Source organism: Petaurus breviceps, unplaced genomic scaffold (assembly GCF_028583685.1).
Source record: "Petaurus breviceps papuanus isolate PSGF00001 unplaced genomic scaffold, PetGlider_PUasm1.0 76, whole genome shotgun sequence".
Lineage (NCBI taxonomy): Eukaryota > Metazoa > Chordata > Mammalia > Diprotodontia > Petauridae > Petaurus > Petaurus breviceps.
The window spans coordinates 55,548,306-55,570,632 of record NW_027186473.1 but is presented as its reverse complement, the minus strand read 5'-3'; the positions used below and the strand labels follow the sequence as shown (position 1 = coordinate 55,570,632).

General features: G+C 38.2%; 1 protein-coding gene and 1 pseudogene across 1 annotated transcript in view; both read right to left on the bottom strand.

Annotated features, from left to right (window-relative positions):
* RPS3A (ribosomal protein S3A) overlaps positions 1 to 22,327 on the bottom strand; it is a 98,850-nt gene that overhangs the window by 22,952 nt on the left and 53,571 nt on the right. The window lies entirely within an intron of this gene.
* On the bottom strand, positions 7,003 to 7,542 carry LOC138174832 (small ribosomal subunit protein uS19 pseudogene; annotated as a pseudogene).

Sequence of the window (22,327 nt, the reverse complement as noted above, 5' to 3'; positions counted from 1 at the left end):
GGATAGCAGAATGGATTAGAAATCATAATCCTACAATATACTGTTTACAAGAAACACATCTGAAACAGAGGGATACACACAGGGTAAAGGTAAAAGGTTGGAGTAAAATATATCATGCCTCAGCTAAAGTAAAAAAAAGCAGAGGTAGCAATCCTTATCTCAGATAAATCAAAAGGAAAAATTGACCTAATTAAAAGAGATAAGGAAGGAAACTATATCCTGTTAAAAGGCACCATTGAGAATGAAGCAATATCATTACTTAACATATATGCACCAAATGGTATGCATCCAAATTCCTATAGGAGAAGGTAAAGGAATTAGAGGAAGAAATAGATAGCAAAACTATACTAGTGGGAGACCTTAATCTCCCCCTCTCTGAATTTGATAAATCTAAGCTCAAAATAAACAAGAAAGAAGTTAAGGAGGTGAACAGGATTTTAGAGAGGATAGGTATGATAGATCTCTGGAGAAAACTGAATGGGGATAAAAAGGAATATACTTTCTTCTCAGCGGTTCATGGCACATACACAAAAATTGACCACGTTCTAGGGCATAAAAACTTAACAGTTCTATGCAGTAAAGCAGAAATAATAAATGCATCCTTCTCAGATCATGATGCAATAAAAATTATATGCCATAAAGGGCCATGGAAAGACAGACTAAAAACTAATTGGAAATTAAACAATTTAATCCTAAAGAAGGAGTGGGTCAAACAAGAAATTATAACAATCAGTAATTTCATTCAAGAGAATGATAATAATGAGACAACATACCAAAATTTGTGGAATGCATTAAAGGCAGTTCTTAGGGGAAGTTGTATATTCCTAAGTGCATACCTGATTAAATTAAAGAAAAGGGAGGTCAACAAATTGGGCATGCAATTGAAAAACCTAGAAAAAGAACAAATTCAAAATCCCCAATTAAATACTAAATTAGAAATATTGAAAACCAAAGGCGAGATTAATAAAATTGAAATTAAGACAACTATTGAATTAATAAATAAAATTAAGAGCTGGTTTTATGAAAAAAACAACAAAATTGGTAGACCCTTAGTCAATGTGATAATAAGAAAGAATAAAACCAAATTATGAGTATCAAAAATGAAAAGGGTGAATCTACCTCCAATGAAGAGGAAATCAAAACAATAATTAGGAATTGTTTTAACCAATTGTATGCACATAAATTTGACAATCTTAGGGAAATGGATGAATATTTAAAAAAAAAAATACAAGTTGCCCAGAATAACTGAAGAGGAAGTAAATTACTTAAATAACCCCATCTCAGAAAGAGCAATTGAACAAGCCATCAGTCAACTCCCTAGGAAAAAATCTCCAGGGCCAGATGGATTTACTAGTGAATTTTATCAAACATTTAAAGAACAATTGATTCCAATACTCTACAAACTATTTGGGAAAATTAGTGAAGAAAGAGTCCTACCAAATTCTTTTTATGACACAAATATGGTACTGATACCTAAATCAGGAAGAGATAAAACAGAGAAAGAAAATTATAAATCAATCTCCCTCACAAATATAGATGCAAAAATTCTTAATAAAATACTAGCAAAAAGACTACAGCAACTTATCTCAAGAATAATACATTTTAACCAGGTAGGATTTATTCCAGGAATGCAAGGATGGTTTAATATTAGGAAAACCATCAGCATAATTGATCATATCAACAAAAAAACTAGCAGAAACCATGTGATCATCTCAATAGATGCAGAAAAAGCTTTTGACAAAATACAACATCCATTCCTATTAAAAACATTAGAAAGTATAGGAATAAATGGAGCCTTCCTTAAAATAATAGGTAGCATCTATTTAAAGCCATCAGCAAGTATTATATGTAATGGGGAGAAGCTAGAAGCATTTCCCATAAGATCAGGGGTGAAATAAGGGTGTCTACTATTACCCCTCTTATTCAATTCAATCTGGTACTAGAAATGTTAGCAGTAGCAATTAGAGAAGAAAAAGAAATCAAAGGAATCAAATTAGGCAAAGAAAAGACCAAGCTCTCACTCTTTGCTGATGATATGATGATATACTTAGAGAATCCTAGAGAATCAAGTAAAAAAACTACTTGAGACAATAAATAAATTTGGCAAAGTTGCAGGATGTAAAATAAACCCACATAAATCCTCGGCATTCCTATATATTTCCAATGAAATTCAACAGCAAGAGATAGAAAGAGAAATCCCACTTAAAGTTACTGTAGACATTATAAAATATTTGGGAATCTACCTGCCAAAACAAACCCAGGACCTATATGACCACAACTACAAAACACTTTTCACACAAATAAAGTCAGATCTAACTAATTGGAAAAATATCAATTGCTCGTGACTGGGTTGAGCCAAGATAATAAAAATGACAATTTAACCTAAATTAAATTATATATTTAGTGCCATACCAATTAATTTACCAAAAAAAAACTACTTTATAGAGTTAGAAAAAAATAGTAACCAAATGTTTTTGGAAGAATAAACGGTCCAGAATATCAAGGGAATTCATGAAAAAAACGCTAGGGAAGGTGGACTAGCTATACCAGATTTCAATCTGTATTATAAAGCAGCAGTCACCAAAACTACTAGTACTGGCTGAGGAATAGAGGAGTGGATCAATGGAATAGATTAGGCACACAAGATTCAGAAGTCAACGACTATAGTAATCTATTGTTTGATAAACCCCAAGACCCTGGTTATTGGGATAAGAACTCACTATTTGACAAAAATTGCTGGGAAAACTGGAATATAGTATGGCAGAAACTGGGCACAGACCATTATCTAACACCATATACCAAAATCAAGTCTAAATGGGTGCATGATCTAGGTATAAAGGTTGATACTGTAAGCAGTCTCCCAAAACAAGGAATAGTTTACCTGTCAGACCTGTGGAGAGGGAAAGACTTTATGTCTAAGCAAGAATTAGAGAACATTATAAAATATAAAATGGATAATTTTGACTACATGAAATTGAAAAGCTTCTGTACAAACAAAGCCAGTGTAACCAAGATTAAGAGGGAGGTGTGAAATTGGGAAAGAATCTTTACAACTTACGTCTCTGACAAAGGACTCATTTCTAAAATGTACAGAGAATTGAGTCAAATTTATAAGAATACAAGTGATTCCCCAATTGATAAATGGTCAAAGGATATGAACAGGCAGTTTTCAGAGAAAGAAATTAAAGATATCTATAAGCACATGAAAAAATGCTCTAAATCACTATTGATTAGAGAAATGCAAATGAAAACAACTCTGAGGTACCACATCTCACCAGTCAGATTGGCTAAGATGACAAAACAGGAAAATGACAAATGCTGGAGAGGATGTGGGCAAATTGGAACACTCATGCATTGCTGGTGGAGTTGTGAATTGATCCAGCCTTTCTAGAGAGCAATCTGGAATTATGCCCAAAGGGCTATAAAAATTTCATACCCTTTGACCCAGCAATACCACTCCTAGTGTTATATCCCAAAGAGATCATAGAAGTGGGAGAAAGACCCATATGTACAAAAATGTTTATATCAGCTCTTTTTGTGGTGGCGAAATATTGGAAATTAAGGGGGTGCCCATCAATTGGGGAATGGCTGAACAAGTTGTGGTATATGCATGTTATGGAATACTATTGTGCTATAAGAAACGAGGAGCAGACAGTCTTCATATTTACCTGGAGAGGCTTATACAAACTGAAGCTGAGTGAGAAGAGTAGAACCAGGAGAAATTTGTACACAATTACAGACACAACATATGTGTGATGACCAACTTTGATAGACTGGACTCTTCTCAGCAATGCAGTGATATAAGTCAATCCCACAAGACTCATGATGGAGAGAAATATGTGCATCCAGAGAAAGAACTAGAAAGATCTGAGTTTATATACAGGTGGAAGCAAAATACCTGATCTTTTTCCTTCTCTTGTTTGGTTTTATGTCCTCTTTACCATTTTTCATTCCATCTGATACAATCCATCTTTATAACCTGACTAATGTATAATGTGAAAGTATTCACAGATCCTATACTTGACTATATACCGCCGGGGGGAGAGGAAGGAGGGGGATAAAATGTGAAACTAAAGGAATTGTGGAATTGAATCCTGTAAACTAAAAGGAAACAAACAAATTAATTTTAAAAAGAGAAAAAAATTAAAATATTAATTAAAAAAGAAAATATCAAGAAATAAATATTTCGGGGCAGCTAGGTGGCGCAGTGAATAGAGCACTGGCCCTGGAGTCAGGGGGACCTGAGGTCAAATCCAGCCTCAGACACTTAACACTTACTAGCCTTGTGACCTTGGGCAAGTCACTTAACCCCAATTACCCTCCAAAAAGCAAAAAAAAAAAAAAAAGAAAAATATTTCTGTACTCTAAAAACCCTTTCCAAACTTTTCTGTATGTAGGTAGAAAAAAAATTGAATGTGTCCTCTTTTGATTTCAAGGTTCTGATATTGATCATAGGGTAAACCCATTTTACTCCTGGAAAGAAGTAGGCCTAGAAAGAACTGAGCAGTATTTAGTGTAGAATGTTACTTCAAACTATTTCAAAATAGGATCTTTCCCTTACTCAAGATTCCTATAAATACTACCTGAGATCTTCATGGGGTAGAAGGATGTCCAAGTCCTCAGTATGGAGAATGATTTCCATTTGCACATTTCTCTTTCTAGGACAGAAATATGTGTAGTTAGAATATTGTTGAATTAAATAAAAATTGTTTCTGGCAGATTTATGCCTAGAATGCAGAATACAGTATGAATATGTTTGCCTTTGACAGGCAGAAATGATAAGATTGGTGATATGTTCCTTTTCCTTTCATCCTGAATTATACTCCTGAGAACCTGGACTCTGATAAGTGGGGCCTTTGTTTACTCCTCCAGAACCAAGCCTCCATGTCACTTCCTAGTCATTTCTAGTCTTACTAGCCACTGTATGCCCTTTCCCCCTTCCCCTTTTATATCTTTTTCTATATTTTTATCTTCTTCCATTAGAATATAAATTCAGTGAGGTTAGGGTATCTCTTGTCCACTTGCATTTATATCCATAGCACTTAGGACAGTGCCTGGTGGACAATAAGTTTTATTAATTTTTCATTGATTCATTCAAAGGGTTCCAATTGAGAGGAATGAAATTGAAATTTCAGGCCTCTATTTGATCAGTGTTACCATTTAGAATTTTGACTTTATATCTTTTTATTTCTTAATCCAGTTAGTAAATGCATTTTAAACTGTAACGTGAGTATGTTTTCCTTTGAATCATGAAGCTGAGAAGAGGCTAAGAATCTTAATAAGATAGGGACAATTGAACCAGTTTTGTTCTATTTATGCACCATTGAAGGAGCTAGCTCTAATGGCAGCTTGAACCTATAGTGCTTGCTACTGGGGAGGCTGGAGATGGTAAATTGCTTGAGTTGGAGACTTTTGAGCTGCAGTATAGCTAAAAGTTGGTTGGGGGGCCTGCACTAAGCCCAAAACCAATATGGTAAGCCCACAGGAGTATAGTGGAGGTTTTAGGGTGTCACAAAGCTGCCCAAGAAGGGCAAACTGCCCTGTGTCAGAAACAGAGTAAATCAAAGCTTTCAGGTCACTCAGCAGTGGGATTGGCCAATGAATGGCCTCTACATTTCCAGCCTGGTCAAGATAAGGAGACAAGAAAGGGAAAGAAAGAAGGGAGGAAGAAAAGGAGAAGAGAGGGGAGGAAGGAGAACCCAAGCAGGTACTAGGAGGCTGGGAACACCTCCCAGTGTACTTCCAGAGATACAGAGAAGTGGTCTAAGTATGTGTGTATAGGATGCTGCTGGGAAGTTCCTCAACCCAGACACCCTAAGAGAGTAATTCCTCCCACATTTGTCCCTTTGACTAGAGGTCAATAAACCCAGGCAAGGCTTTAGGTTTTAATTAGTATCAGCTAAAGGGCAGTTACCTGATGTATAGCAAGGGCTGGAGCAAAGGGATATATATATACACACATTGCACAGTCTTTCAGAGACTACTTGGGGCAAAGGCTCTTCTTATCAAGTGATAGCCACTTTATTGGGGAGGTTGAGTAAAAGGTACAGGATGTTCAGTGATTCAAGGGAGAAGTGTTAATCGTGGGGGTCCCAGGAGTTGCCAGAGAATTCCAATGGGATGTTTCCTCTGTAATCAAATATCCTAGTAAGGCAGGATATCTCTAAGATAGAAAAAAACTCTTTCAAGTTTATCTTGTTGCCATTATGGGGGAGAATAGAATACAATCTCAGGGTCAGTCTCTATCCCAACAACTCTGCAATTCTGTTTCCTTGATCTCAGAGGTCACTTCTCTGGAGAGCAGAAATTTGCCCCCAAACTCATAGGACACAATTTGTCCATTTCTACAATGCTTAGGCTCTTACCTCAAGCTCAATCTATGGTCACCTGGTGCCTTATGTAGAGATTGCAATCATTGGCTAGTCCATTCCCATCCTTGGGAGACCAGTGGGCACGGTCTATTTGCCTTTCTGCCTCCCATCCACATAAAGGCAAGTGCTTCTATATAGAAGAAAACTCCCTGTACCTATATATTTGCAGATCATTTATTTAAATTGAGCATTTTCTGAGTCCCTCTACTTTGTCAGAGGAAAAGGATAGCGTCAAAGAGGTTCAAGGTGTGAGTTTGAGACCAGGAACATTAAAGATATCATTCTGTTTCTCTTGTCACAGTCCAGTCAGCTGGCAAGTTCTACCCATTCCATATCTGTGACATCACATCTCTCATTCTCATCCCTGTTCTAGGCTGGTCCCAACTCAGTCCAGGGCCCAGGTAGTTGGAGCAAAAGGAGGCAATCAAAGGTCCTTCAATAGTTAACCAGTTAACAAAAGGAGATTTAATTAGTCATAGCTGAAAGATATTCAGAAAGGATAAGAACCCCTTGAAGTGATTCAGTTCAGCAAGACTCCAGCTGATTCACTAGTCAAGCATTCGAGAGACCCCCCACCCATCCTGCTGCTTGTTTTGTACTCAGCCAGTGAGAAAATGATGACAGCAGTTGGATGTCTTTTTTTTTTTTTTTTAAGAATCTTCTTGTTTTTATTGTTGGGATCTGGGTTACTTGAGAGGGATGAAACGAGAAGAGTGGGTGGCTCCAATACCAGGTCGGCCATGTTTCACAGGCTTGTAGGTGATAGAGAATTCGCCCAGGTAGTGTCCAATCATCTCAGGCTTAATTTCTACCTGATTGAAGGTCTTGCCATTATAGACGCCCACCATACTTCCCACCATCTCAGGCAGGATAATCATGTCTCGAAGATGTCTTCACTACCTCAGGCTTTTCCATTGGGGGGGCCTCCTTCTTGGCCTTCCTCAGGCGCTTCAGGAGGGAATGCTGTTTGCGCCTCAGACCCCTGTTGAGTCGCCGTCGCTGTCGAGCGCTGTACAGCTGCATGAGCTGTTCACAGGACATGTCCAGCAACTGATCCAGGTCCACGCCGCGGTAGGTGAACTTCCGGAAGGTTCGCTTCTTCTTCTGCTCCACTTCCGCCATCTTGTCTGCTGTCAGGAAAAAGCAGCAGTTGGATGTCTTGATCCCCTACGCCAAACAAATCTTGAGGAATGTCTCAGTTCCTTTTAAGAAAACACTCCAGTGTTGAGAAGACCTGGAGATCGAATCCTGGGCTCAGACACTTAGCACCTACCCAGAAACACCTGGCCGTGTAACCTTGAGCAAGTTACTTAACCCCAAGGGGCAGCCAGGTGGCTCAGTGTGTAAGAGCATTGGCTCCAGTGTCGGGATGACCTGGATCAAATCCGGGCTCAGATACTCAGCACTACACCCAGAAATAATAACTGGCCGTGTAACCTTGAGCAAGTTACTTAACCCCAATTGCTTAAAAAAAATAAAAATAGAAAAAAAAACACTAGTTTAAGGAGAGGAATTAAGATATTGCTTCTCATACAATCAATCCCTTTCTTTCTATTTACAGTGCTAATTACTTTGCTTCAAGACCTTACCACTCTAGTATTGAAACCCTTTCTTCAAGGCTCAGCTGGGTTGCTATCTTTTCAATGGAGTTTTTCCAGTTCTCTCTGCCTGATCCTCAAATGTTCTCTCCTTCAGATTTCACTTAGAGAACTATTAGTATCTCTCCTTTGACAATATAGCATTTTTGTAGAATACAAAGTGTCCCAAAAGTCTTAGTGCAGTTTAAGCTATCCATCTCTCAGTAGAATACAAGTTCCTTGAGGGTGGGGACTGTTTTGTCTTAGAATTTATGTGTCCAGCATCTACATGTTGCCTTGAACAGAGTAGCTACTTAATAAATGGGATTTTCAAATTTAATTGACTTAAGTTCCTTGAGGGTAGGAACTAAATAATTTTTCATTTTTGTGTCCCCAGGATATAACACAGTGTCTTTCACATAATGAAGCCTTAATAAATGTTGAATCAAATGTAATTGAACTAAACTGAATGAAATTGAACAGTAGAGTGAGTTAAATTGTTTTAAACTGTAGGATGCCACTGCTGCTGTTCTGTGACAGTTGTCCTTTCATCCTTTTTTTTTCCAGTTAGAAGAAAATAATGTCGTCAAAGGAGAGACTCTTCCTGCCCATCAGGTAGGATAGGCATAGGGACTGTAGTCACTTCTACAAATTCAGATCAATTCCTTTTTTGCCCCTTATACTTTTAGAAAGATGCCAAGGACATAAAGTTTGCCCTGGATTACCCAGCCAGTCAGAAGCTGAGCTAGCAAGTATTGACTAAGAGCTAACTTTCCCTTTGAGGGCAACCAGGGAAGTAGATTTCATTTTGAACCTGGACTCATATCCCCATGGCTGGATGTCATCTGAGTTGTAGTCCACCTTTGCAGAGAGTAGTAGGTGGGCCATAAGGGTACCATCAGCACACCTGGAGAATGGGGGGAAGAAGGCAGGCAGGATCTAAGAGAGACTGGGCAAGTTCTCTGGCTATCTCCAAGAGGAATTTGGGACCAGAATTTTATCTATCTGCCACCCCACAGATATCTTTAGGGATATGTTTCCTTCATCTCTCTCAAGGGGGGAGGGTAACCTGTAGCCTACATTTGCAATCTTAACCCTTTCCCACCAAATACTGTTTATACAAAAGACCATCACAAATAGCTAGTAAATTTTATTTTTATCAAAGAAAGCTATGAATAAATCAGCCACTTAATAAACATTTATTAAATACATACTATGTGCCAAGCACTGTGTTAAGTTCTGTAGATATAAATAAAGGCAAAAGATAATCCTCTGACCTCAAGGAGTTTGCTATTTAATGGGTGGGAAGAAAATATACAAAAAGAAGCTGGAAAAACAGGAGTGGTGGTGAGGGTATCTTGTTCCCACCTCCCACCTCCACCCATTCCCTACATGCCAGGCACTATGGAGTCCAAAAGAGTATAGCCAAGAGAGAAATGATGAAATAGCTGCCTTGTGTACCCTCCTTACATGGAAGGTCTGGGAGGAGCTCACCCTTGTTCACCCTCCACCCTCCAATCTGAGAGGGAGAGAAGGGGTCTCAGGGTCAAGGGACACTATGAAGGTGTGAGTTTCAAAGTTGATGGGATCTTGCAGGACCATGAGATTCCAGAGAGTATAGATCAAGTCCAGAGGAATGAACCTTTCAGCTGGGAGGAAGACAAAGTTCCTGCTCAAACCAAGAGAAAGAATAAGCTCACAAAGGACCTAATGTGGGATCACTCCCCTGACATGTCTTTGGCTCCAAGGATCCTAGCAGCCATTCAAAAATTAGCACCTTTCCTGACCTCTATCTTAGTGCCTGATCAACTCAATCAAGGTCCTTCTTTACTCATGCAACATTAATGTTTATCATTCTCTCAGCCAATCAGGGGCCACATCCACATATTCATCATTTTCAGGGCTATCCCTCATAGAAACTATCCCAGGTTTGGATAGAAACAAAATTACATAAACAAATATAAGTTGGGTTTTATTGGATTCCAAGTTCCTGGAAGATATAAATTGGGTCTTTTTATGTATGCAAACAGCATAGATGGGGCAAACAACTCAGGTCAATTCTGTGAGAGACCCTTTGATCCTCTGTTGTTTATTCTGTGTACCAAACCTAGCTTTTTGCTTGAATTTAGTACCTCTGAAATAACCCTCTCCACACTTGTATGTCAATGACCTCAGCTGTTACTGATATTAAGTTAGGGACTAGTCTTTTTTTTTAAGCAATCTGGGTTAAGTAACTTGCTCAAGTTTACACAGCCAGTTATTTCTGGGTGTGCTGCTAAGTATCTGAGACCGGATTTGATCCCCGATCGAATCTGAGCCCGGATTCGACACTGGAGCCAGTGCTCTTACTCACTGTGCTACCTGGCTGCCCCAGACTAGTCTTCTTAATCCTTGTATTAACTGTTACAGACAGTGCTATGTGACTCAATAAATATTTGTAGTTATAAATTTTGGAGAAACCTTGGGAGTCACCTAATCCAGTGTAAAACTGAGCAGGAATCCTTCCTACAACCATCCCAATAAGGCTTCTCTGAAAGACCTCCAGTGATGAGGAGATCTTTACTGCCTTCTAATATAGTTCATTACATTTTTGGATGGATCCTTGAATTGAAGAATTTGCCATTTAAATTAAAAGACTTTCAGACTAGTGAGATGTATTAATGCTCTAATTCATCTCACTTAGATATCTTTTCCTTTTGTCATACAGATCTGACAGCATTCTACATGTGCTCACTTCGAATGATGTGCTACCAAAGCTATATAACAAAGGGAACAATATCTGAGTGAGAGAAATTAGAGCATTGACATGTATCATCAATTTAATATTCCCCTTCTGATGATATTGATATGTGGAGGTGGATCACCTAATGTTTACTTAACTTTTACAATACACAAAACACTATATAGCAGGCATGCAGAAGTTTTTCCTCTCCCTTCACCAACCCTCAGGCAAAAGGATATTAATTGAAGTAGAGCAAATATTACATTTCCCAGAATGCTATGAGCTAGAGTCACAAGGGGGAATGCATAGAGCTTGAATGATGATTAGAGGAAAATGAAGACCACCAGAAAAAGTAAGTCAAAGTACCCAAACAACTGTCTGAAAAAAGCTTCTGGAGGAATGGTAAATACAAGCAATGGTTGTCTCTACTTCAAATGCAAGAAACCCCTCAGCAAAACTGAGGTGGAATAAAGATGGCAGAGGTACATAGAGTTTCTGCATTATGTTAAATTCCTAGACCAAGTGGGACTAGACTACAAATGGAAGCTGGTGACAGGAAGGACCAGGACTGAGAAAAGGAGCTAAGTGGTACAGTTGATAGAGAGCTGTAATTGGAGTCAAGAAGACCTACATTTAAATCCAGCTTCAGACACTTACTGTGTGACCTTCAGCAAATCACTTAACTTCTGTTTGCCTCCATTTCCTCCTTCATCTGTAAAATGGGAATAATAGTACCTACCTCACAGGGTGGTCATGAATATCAAATAAGATTTTTTGTAAAGCACTTAGCTTAGTATCTGGCACATAGTGGCTCTATTTAAATGCTAGCTGCCATTTTATTTATTTGGGTTTTGTTTGTTTCTATTTATGTCTGTCTGTCTGTCTGTCTCTATCTATATCTCTATCATCTGCCTATCTCTATGAATGTCAGCTGTCGTTACCAAAAAAAAACCTCCAAACCTACCCATGTTATTAAGATATCTCTATCATTATTGGGAGTTTGTTTCTTGCTACTAGACCCAAGTGCAAGTGTCATTTAGATCCTTATGTGTTTTTTGGTAATAAATGTTGATGTTTGAAGTGTTTATGGATCACCTTTGTTCATAGCACATAGACTGACTCAAATATCTTAAAAGTGATCCTAAGTTTGGATGTTCTCAGACTTTTTCTAGGTGAGGGCAAAACATGAGCCATATAAATGATATCATTGATAGTTCTCAACAATTGAATGAACCTAGTCTCTCTGCCCAAAATCAGCTCACAGTTTATAATTGGATTAAAAGACTCCTCTGCACTTCCCAGAAGCTTCTATTTTAAATGTTTTAAGACAAAATTTAAAGTGTCACTTGTGATTACAGAATTTTAAAGCCAGAAGGGATTGTGAAGAGCTCTAATACAACTCCCTCATCTTACAAATGAGGAAATTCAGGCTCAAATAATTTTTATTTTAAACATCAACAAAATAAAGACAAAAAATGTAGCTGAAGCATGAACTCAAAGCAGTTTACATTTTACTTAAATGCATATATACATATGATCTCTAACAATAATAATATCTCATTTATCTTTTGTTCTTTGTACTATATTTCTTATTTTTTAATTTAACTATAACATGTATGTAGTTCTGTTACTTTCTTAACTTCTTCATTTTTTTCTTTTCATATTTATTTGTGTTCTTCCTAGTTATCTTTTTTTTTTCAGGAGGGAAAGCAGGGCAATTGGGGTTAAGTGACTTGCCCAAGGTCACACTGCCAGTAAGTGTTAAGTGTCTGAGGCTGGATTTGAACTCAAGTCCTCCTGACTCCAGGGCCGGTGCTCTAGTCACTGTGCTACCTAGCTGCCCCTTAGTTATCATTTTTAATGTAAGTTACATTCTGTTATAACAATGTACCACAATTTATTCATCTATTCTTCAGTCTTTGAACATGTAGGCTGCATAGAGTTCTTTGCTATTACAAATAAAGACAATGAGTAATTTTATATAGATAAGTCTTTTCCCACCCCCACCCCAGCATGGCATGGTGGCTAGAGTACTGGACTTGGAATCAAGAAGACCAAGACTCAAATCCTGCTCCAGATACTCAGTAGCTATGTGACCCTGGGAGATGGTGTGATTTAGGAGAAGGAAATAAGCATTTATATAGTGCCTACTGTGTGCCAGGCACTATGATAAACACTATTTACAGATATCATTTCATTTGATCCTCTCAACAACCCTGAGAGATAGTGCTATTATTATCTCCATTTTACATTTGAGGAAACTGAGGCATGGAGAGGTTAAGTGACTTGCCCAACATTACACATCTAGTATCTGAGGTCATTATTGGATATAGGGCAAAAGGGTGAAACCTCAGGGTATTTTGGATTTGCAAGTCTCTTATTATTAGTTATTTAGAGTATTCTTTAATATGAATGTAAATAGTTTGCAATTCTTTTGAAAACTCTTTCAGATCCTTTACCACCCATCTATTGGGAATGACTTAGTCTTTATATCTTGTATTACAAGCTCTTATCTAAGATATGACACAGATTTTTTTTTTTCTGATCGACCCCTTCCCTTCCTATCCTAGATGCATTCATTTTATTTGTGCAGAAGATTCACTGAAGTACTGAAGTAAATCTATCATATGTCAGATCCAGAGAAACTAAGTGACCTACCCAAGATCACACAGCTCTTAGTCTCATGGAGCTAGAGCTGACAGAGATCCTGCCTTTTGATATAGATGAGGAACTTAAAGTCCAAGGAAGACAAGTGACTTGCCCAAAGATCACCTAAGTAATAAGCATCAGAAGTCATATTTGAATTCAGGTACCCCAACTCCAGAGCCAATGTTCTTGTACTAGTCTGGTAGGCTTTAGCGTGGGTTTGGTTTGGTTTTGGTTTCTTTTTAGCTTGTCAGATATGCAAAAACGCTGCTATTAGTATCTCTTTTGTTTCATAGTGAGATTTCTTCCAGGGTGATGAATGCTGGCTCTGCTTTCTTGAGACAGCTCATAAGTCCTCCATAAACTCTATAGTTTGGGACAATCTGAGAGCATCTGGCGGTTGAATTTCTCATGATATAGAGCTTTCAATGTGAGTCATGAATAGCTCTGTACAAAGCATATGTAGAAGCTCTGAAAAACAGAATCACCCCCAAGGGGTAAAATAGGCATTCAATCAGTCACTTACATATATGTAAAGAACAATAACAGGTAGTGTGAGAGCCTCTATAAATCTAGTAAAATGTAATCAATGGGATTCTGGATAAAGTAAACCTTAATTTAACATAACTTTACCTCAGCAAACAATTATTGGGCTCCATTTATGTCCAGTGTGCTGTGATAGATACAAAGTATATAAAAATGAAAAATGGCTAGTTCAGAATATTATCACTTAGATAAGGAATTATAACTTAGATTTGGAGGCTATCTAGTCCAAACCCTTCATTTTACAGATGGGACAGCTGAGGCCCAGTGAGGTACCCAAAGTTATATTGTAGCAGAAGCAGGATCTGAACCTAGGTCTTCTGACTCTTAAATCCATTTCCTGCCTGTAAGTAATGTATAGTCTAATCAAGGATAAGACATAGTCACAAATAATGCCACATGAAGCTGTAGACAGAATGCTGCATTTGGAATTAGAGGATCTAAGTAGGTTCAAATACTGATTCTGCTACTTTGTAACTTTGCCCACAACTCACATCACTTCTCCTTTCATTTTTGTTGTCAGTAAATAAATACTTATTAAGTGTTTCCTATTTGCCGGGCATTGAGCTGTGTGCTAGAGATGCAAAGAAAGATCAAAATAGACCCTATGCTCAAAGAGCTCCCATTATGATGGATGAGACCACATGGAAATGATGAAGCACATGCAAGATGTAGACAGAGTAGAAGGAAGTAATCTCCGAAGGGAAAACACTAGTCCTTAGAGGGAAACCTGCAGGAAAGCCTTTTGCAGAAAGTGAGATATGACCTGAGACCACATGTGTTAAAATGTGTGTTGAAATGAAAATAGGTCCCTTCTGTCTCTAAATCTCTTAGTTAAAATATGGCAAAAACATAGGAAAGGCGATGCAGAGGGAGAAGAAATCAGAGAGAGATTATTTCTGAGAGCTAAGGTCAGGTAAGACTATGTCAAAAGAAACAACTGACCCTGGCCTTAGAAGAAAGGAAGAATATCCAAAGGCAGACGTGGGAGTGGGGAGGGAGTGGCCCCTTCCAGGACAAAAGACAGTCTGCTCAAATATGTGGAGGTGAGAGAGGGCCTGACAAGTTATGGATCGTTAAAGATAAAAAGAACATTAAAGAGCATGTAGTTTTCATTTTACCAATGGGAAAACTAAGACCCACAAAGGTGATCTAACTTGGCAAAGTTCACACAACCCGTTAGCAGCAAAACTAAGATTGAAAAATAGACCTATTAACTCCTCATCTAATGCCTTTTCTGTGCTGCCTCCAAAGTCAGGTAGTTGCTAATAGTCTAATCTGACTGGGATATAATGTGCAAAAATGAATATTATGAAATAAAGTTGGAGAATTAGGCTGAAGGCAAATTATAAAGGGTCTTGAATGCCAGGCAAAGTTCAGGGAAGCAGAGATGGAAATAAACATTTATATTGTAAACTCCTTTAGGGCAGGGACTCTGTCTTTTACCTTTTGTATCACCAGTGCCTAGCACAGTGCCTGACACATAATAGGCGCTTTTTATTGGCAGAATGCTTTACATAGTACCTAGTATGTGTTGGGCACTGTGTCAAGCACTCTTTTTACAAACACTATCTCATTTGACTTTGAAGACACTGAAGATTTCTGAGCAGGGAAGTGATATAATCAGACAGATGTATGCAAGGAGAAAATTCCATTGGCAGCCCCGGGAAGGATGAATTAGAGTTTGGTGGGGCTGTATGCAGGAAAACTATTTGGAAGGTAATAAGGCCTAAATTAGGACTGCAACAGATCTGCATGGGTTTGAGAGAGACTGTGGCTCTAAAACCAACAGGACTTGGCAACTAATTGGAGGGGAGGGAAGCAGAAATTTCCAAAATTTTGAGGCTAGTGACTGGAAGAATAGTGTTGCTGTCATCAAAGATAGTGAAAATTAAGAGAAAACAGATTTTGAAAAGGAAGAATATGAGCATAACTTTTAACATGTTGAATCTGAGGTGCTTAGTAGGACATCTGGGAGGAGATACCTAGCAAGCATATGTGTGTAGAACAAGGCAGGGGCTAGTTGTGTTCACAGACCTTAGGTGAGTATTCCCATTGGCTCTTGCCATGAAGGGAAGGAGAAAAGTCAATGGGAATGCTCTGTGTATGACATCATATAGGGCCTCTGCTCCATCCATGCTTATGCTAGCAAGTATTTGGGATGTCAGCAACAGAGATGGCAAGTAAGAGGTTGGCAAGACATTAAAATTTGAAATCATCTACCAGGTCATCATTGAGACCATAGAAAAGTTTGCACGTGACTGAATTAAAAATTTCTAGTGAGAAACTACTTAAAAGAAGAAATTTATGAATATCAAGTACATTGGAGAAATGTCATGAATATCAAGTACATTGGAGAAATGTCTTAAGACAGGTGACTATAATGATAACTTTCTTAGAATTTTTATTTTATTTTGACAGTTTTTAAACATTTGTTTTTATTTAAACAGATATTAAACATTAGCTATTTTTGAAGTTTCAGATACAAGTTTGGATTTGGTTGTTGACTATTATATTTCTTTATAAACTAACAAAGATATTGAAGACAGAAAAGAGGAAATTTAAAATTTCCAGAAAGTTTTTAAAAATAAACTTTTTGTTAATTAAAATACTATTTGCAATATTTCCACATATAAAAAGTGAGCAATTTTCTTTTTAATATTGCTATCTGTCATTTTTAGCCTGCCTAATTAACTTCCATTCCTCTCTAATGTTACCTAGGCAAGTTTATGGATAAGCACAGATTTTTCTCTTGATTAAGCCTCTTATAAAACAGCCATTTGTGCTCTGCTTTATGTCCTTTAACATACATAAAAGAAAAGTCTTATTATACCACTAAACCTAAGCTTTCTATATTGTATCATGCAAAATTTTATCTCTTGCCTGTCAAAATAAAATCACTTTCCTTTTGGATTAATTGCCAGAATTAACTAATTCAATTGTTCTCATTATTAAAAATTTCAGTGTCTTTATAATAGTCTATTAATGTGACATATTAACTTTTTAGAATAATGATTGCTTTAAATACTTCATATCATGTAATTATAATAAATGATCCCCAAGGTTGCTTCCTCATTTAAAATTCTATGAAACAGTTCTTTACAACATTCAGTATATACTGGTGGTTGGTGCTTAAACTTCATCAAAACATAAAGCAGTTTTCGGAATTGCTAATTTGGCATTTTATATTCCACCTTGGTTCTATATTATCTCATCGTTTCTCTGAACTTCATGCTTGGCTGCTTCTGCAGTCAATTGCTCCTTTATCTGCCAGTTAAATGCTACAATGGTCATCTCTTCTCATAGGACACAGGACCTCCAGATCCTTCGAACTTAAAAAGTTGCTTACAATCCTATAGATACATTTTACCTTGAGGTTGATACTCAGTCATTTACTCAGGAAATACAAAGCAGAAAAGGTCAGCAGAGGCCCAGGTGAAAGTTAACTCATTTGAGTCTAGGGTCTCTTAGAGGGATGAGGGAACAAGCAGTGTCCATTTGCACCTCCACCTCCCACCCCCAGTTAAAACAGATAATAGCACTAATTGCCATGTGGGATTACTGCCAAGAGATAATTGAAAACTCTTCTTTTGGCTGATGATGCATCCTACCACCCCCCTTATCCCTACAATGAGGAGGATTGAGAGACTACTCACGTCATTCTAAAACAGAAGTCCATTCCATGCTAGGCCACCACATGACTAGAAGTAGCCACCTGCTCAAAAATCTATCACCATATCTGTAGAATCTTTAACCTTTACGCTTTGAAGGCAATCCCATTTTATGTAGTGTAAATGTCTGTTTGAGTCATATTTTGTTTAGTTTTGACTGGGTCTGTGACTTCACTGGTATAGAGATCTCCAGCAAGATACTTTCTCTACCAATGATGATCTGAAACTTAATGTTTTATAAAGTTGCCTGGGGGTATTGTGAAGTTTAGTGATTTGCCAAAGGTCATAAAGGCAAGACTTAAAAACCTAGGTCTTTTTTACTCAATTTCAATGTATTGGTTGATTTTGCTGATATTTTTTTAAAAATTATTTACTTTTAGTTTACAACATTTCAGTTCTACAACTTTTTGAGTTCCAGAATTTCTTCTCTCCCTCTCCTCCCCTCTCCCCTCCCATGATGGCATGCAATCCAATATAGATTCTACATATTCCTTCACATTAAACGTTAGTGAATTATAGAATTATAACCAATGGAATGAACAATGAGGAAGGAGAAACAAAACAAAATGAAAAAGAGAGAGAGCAAGTAATTTGCTTCAATTTGCATTCAGACTCCATAAATCTTTCTCTGGATGTGGATAGCCTTTTCCATCATGGGTCCTTTGGCGTTGTCTTATAACCTTGCATTGCTGAGATGAGTCCAGTCTATCAAAGTTAGTCATCACAGATAGGATATGTCTGTAATTGTGTACATATTCTCCTGGTTCTGATCCCCTAGCTCTTGCTGATATTTTTTTCCTAGCATTGAGACACCCTTTGACTGAGCGCACAGGAACTAGGGCCCTTGCCTTTCCCCATCCAGTCATGTGCTTTGGATGAGATTAATCCTTAGAAGCTTGACCTCTGTCGAAAGGTGTTCTCCTTTTTCTCATACTCATTGGCTCAGTAAGCACCACAACCAAGCTCTCTAGGGGACAATTTTAATTATAGAAAATTATATTCTGATGTGTCTAGGTCTCCTCAAAGGAGGAGTAAGGGGTACTCAAAAGACAGGTTTTATTCCTGCACACAAAGGAATGCTAAACATAAAAGAATCACAGAATGCATTTTAATAGAATATCAGAACAGAATATAGTCACAATTTATAACTACATTTACTGTCTTCTGGGAAGCTAATATGTAAATGTCATCCAAATATAAAGCAGTTTGCAGAACTGCTAATTAGACATTTTACCTTTCACCTCCCTTGAGCATCGTCCTTTCAACTCTCTTACTAAAACAGCAGACTTGTACCAGTCCTCTTGTCGGTGGCCAACCTCTCCAAAGCAGATACTTTCTTATGCTTTTTGAATTCATAAGTAAGAACACATACAGAACAAGATACTCATTCACTTAAGGAAAGAACACACACAAAGTGAAGGCAGCCAGAGACAGCAGCCTAGGAAGGACATTTGATTGTGGATGCATACAGATCAAGGGGGAGATTGGGACAATAGCCCCTTCCCCCATAGGACTCTCAGAATGCATGTTGAAATAGTTCACATACTTCTTGGCCAGAAAAGAAGATAGAGGGGTAGGGGTTGGTAACTTACCTTTTTTTTTTAAATTTTTTGGAGGGGAGAAGGTAGGACAATTGGGGTAATGTGACTTGCCCAAGGTCACACGGCTAGTTTTCATGTTAAGTGTCTGAGGCTGTTTTTGAACTCAGGTCCTCCTGATTCCAGGGCTGGTTCTCTATTCACTGCACCAACTACCCACCTCCGGTAGCTTACTTTTGTACATCCACTGAGTCATCAGGTCTTCCAGCTCAGCAGCTAATTGAGGGACTCTGTCTGCTCAAAGAGATGATAACCTGAATCTTATTTGAATGGAGACAACCCTTCTGCTCTCCAGGCCCAAACTTCAACAGGGTAACCTAGAACCAGGAATGGTGACTGAGTATGCTCCATAGGGGGAGGGAGATTTTCTTGTTACATTTTAAAATCTTTGCTAAAAGTGATAGCTTACTGTTTAAGAAAGGAAAGTAGTATATCCCAAAATGAATATAATGTAAAGCAAAAGGCATCAATAAAACTTTTTTTTAATTTAACAAGATATTTATAAAGCATTGCTTCCTGATCAATTTGATAAGCTCATAATGAATATTTTATAAGCTAACAGAGCTTTCTGGGGAGACTTTAGAAAGCATCTTCCAATGAATGGTATAGACATACCTATTAGTTGGGAAGACTAAATATGTCTAACCAAATCTCAGTTACTTTGGTTGCACTCAAGATGAGTTAGTTTGAAGCTGCTTTCACTTCCCTTGGAAGATGAGTTTCATTTATAGGGACTGCCCCCAACATGAAGTGAGGTGTGACTATAGTTTATCTGAAAAAAAGATATGGGAGTTTTAGTAGCATGTCATTTAAGTCAACAGTTTGGTAGAGTTGCCAAAAAGATTACTGTAATCATATGTTGTATTAAGGGAAGCATAAAGAGTTTACTTCTAAAGAGGTGAATTCTGGTCACATCTTGAGTTTTGTTTTCAGATCTGAGTGCCAATTTTTAATAACATCATTGATAAGTTGAAGAGCATCTAGAGGAGGGAAACCGACATGGTAAAGAGCCTCGCAATCAGGTCATTTGAGAATCAGTTTAGCCTTAGAAGAGAAGACTTGGAGGTAGAGTTAAAGTAAATGATAGCAATGTTCAAGTATTGGTATAGCTATCCTGTCCAAGGGAGATTGGACTTGTCCTTGTTGGCCCTGGAGGGCAGAACTAGGGCCAGCAGGTGGAAGTTACAAAACAAAAACTTGATATGATGAAAGACTTCTATTTTTCAAAGGCTTTATTAATTTCTGATTTACATCATTAATTTCTGTCAGATTTTGAGTTACAAATTTCCTCCCCGTTTTTCCCCTACCCACCTCCCCAAAATAGCAGTCCCACAGGATATCCCCTCCTCCAATCTGCTCTCTCCCATATCTTCTCCCATGCCCCCTTAGACTTTTCCAATACAGCATGGTGGATCTCTATGCTCCAGTGCCTGTATATCTTCTTTCCCAATTACATGTAAGATAGTATTAATAATAGTATATATGTATATATAATTTTAAACATTTGATTTTAAAACTTTGAATTCCAGATTCATTCCCTTCCTCACCCACCCTGACTGGGAAGATAAGCAGTTCAGTATAAGTTGTACATGTGTAGCTAATGCAATACATTAACATAGTAGATATGTTGTAAAAGACTGGCTATATTTCCCTCCCTCCTATCCCACCACCCACTTATTATATTCTCTACTTTGATCCTGTGCCTTTTCAAAAGTGAGTGCTTCCAACTTCCCTCCCCCCCAGCCTGCCCTACCTTCCATCATCCCTCCTCTAATCCCCTTCCCCCTACTCTCCTGCAGGGTGAGATACCCTATTTAGTATGTATTTCATTCCCTCCCCAAGCCAAATTCAAGAAGAAAAAGGTTGACCCATTCCCTTTTGCCTTCATATTATTCCCCTCCATTGTGACGATTTTCCCTTGCCTCTTCTATATGAGATAGGTTACCCCATTCTGTCTCTCTCCATCTCCTCTCGTTATATTCCTCTCTCACCTCTTAATTTCCCCTTTTAAGTAACATCCCTTCCTATTAAATTGGTCCTATGCCCTCTATCTATGTATACCTGTAAGCATATATACACACATTCACACAATGTATTCATACACCCATATACCCTCCAATATAGACATATATATGTATATATATTTCTATTCCCTTCAACTATTTTCATACTGAGAAAAATTTCATCAATTACAATTATAGTTTTTCCATGTAGGAATGTTAATAGTTCAACTTTGATCAGTGGCTTATGATTTCTTTTCCCTGTTTACCTTCTCAAGCTTCTCTTGCTTCTTGTATCTGGATGTCAAATTTTCTATTCAACTCTGGTTTTTTCATTAAGAATGCTTAAAAGTCCTCTATTCCCCTGAATTACTATATTATCCCCTGAAAGATGATACTCAGTTTTGCAGGGTAGATGATTCTTGGTTTTAATCCCAGCTCCTCTGCCCTCCAGAATATCATATTCCAGGTCCTTCTATCCCTCAGTGTAATTTTCTTTGCATTTTTCTTATTTCTCTTTCCAATTTTTCCTCCACTTCTCTTATCTGTTTCTTAAGGTCTTCTATGGCCTGTAACCAGCTTGTATTTTCCTTTGAAGCTATTGGTGCAGGAGTTCTGACTTCACTGTCTTCCTCCTGTTCTATGCTTTTCTCCTTTTTGTCCCCAAAATAGGAGTCTAATGTTGGATTCTTCTGTTTGTTTTGTTTCCTTTGTCTGGTCATGTCACCCCTCAGTCACTTGACCCCTGGGCTTTTTGCCACAGTAGAACTCTGCCACCAGACAGGAGAGCTTTCGTCACAAATGCTGGGGTTTTTTCAACTGCTGCAGGTATTAGTTGGGTGCCCTCTCTGAGGCCTCCACCTGCTCTGGCAAGCTGGTCACACATCCCAGGACCTCCACCCTAGACCGCAATCCAGATCCAAGCAGGTTAAAGCAAGCTTGATTACCCCTCAGACTGGTTGCTTGGTCCCCCTACAGTCTGCAGGCCAGGAGCTGAAGCTGCAGTGTGGCGCAGGCTGCACCAAGGCGTCTCAGTGGCTTCTTGCCCTGGGGGCAAAAGCTGACCACTCCCAACTACTGGTCCCAAAGTCCACACTACACTGACCTTTCACTTTGTCCTTCGCATCTATGTGTTGATGAATCTGGAAACAGGCACAGCTGCTGGTGATCTGGAGTCCCTCCAGCCAGTGGTTGGTCAG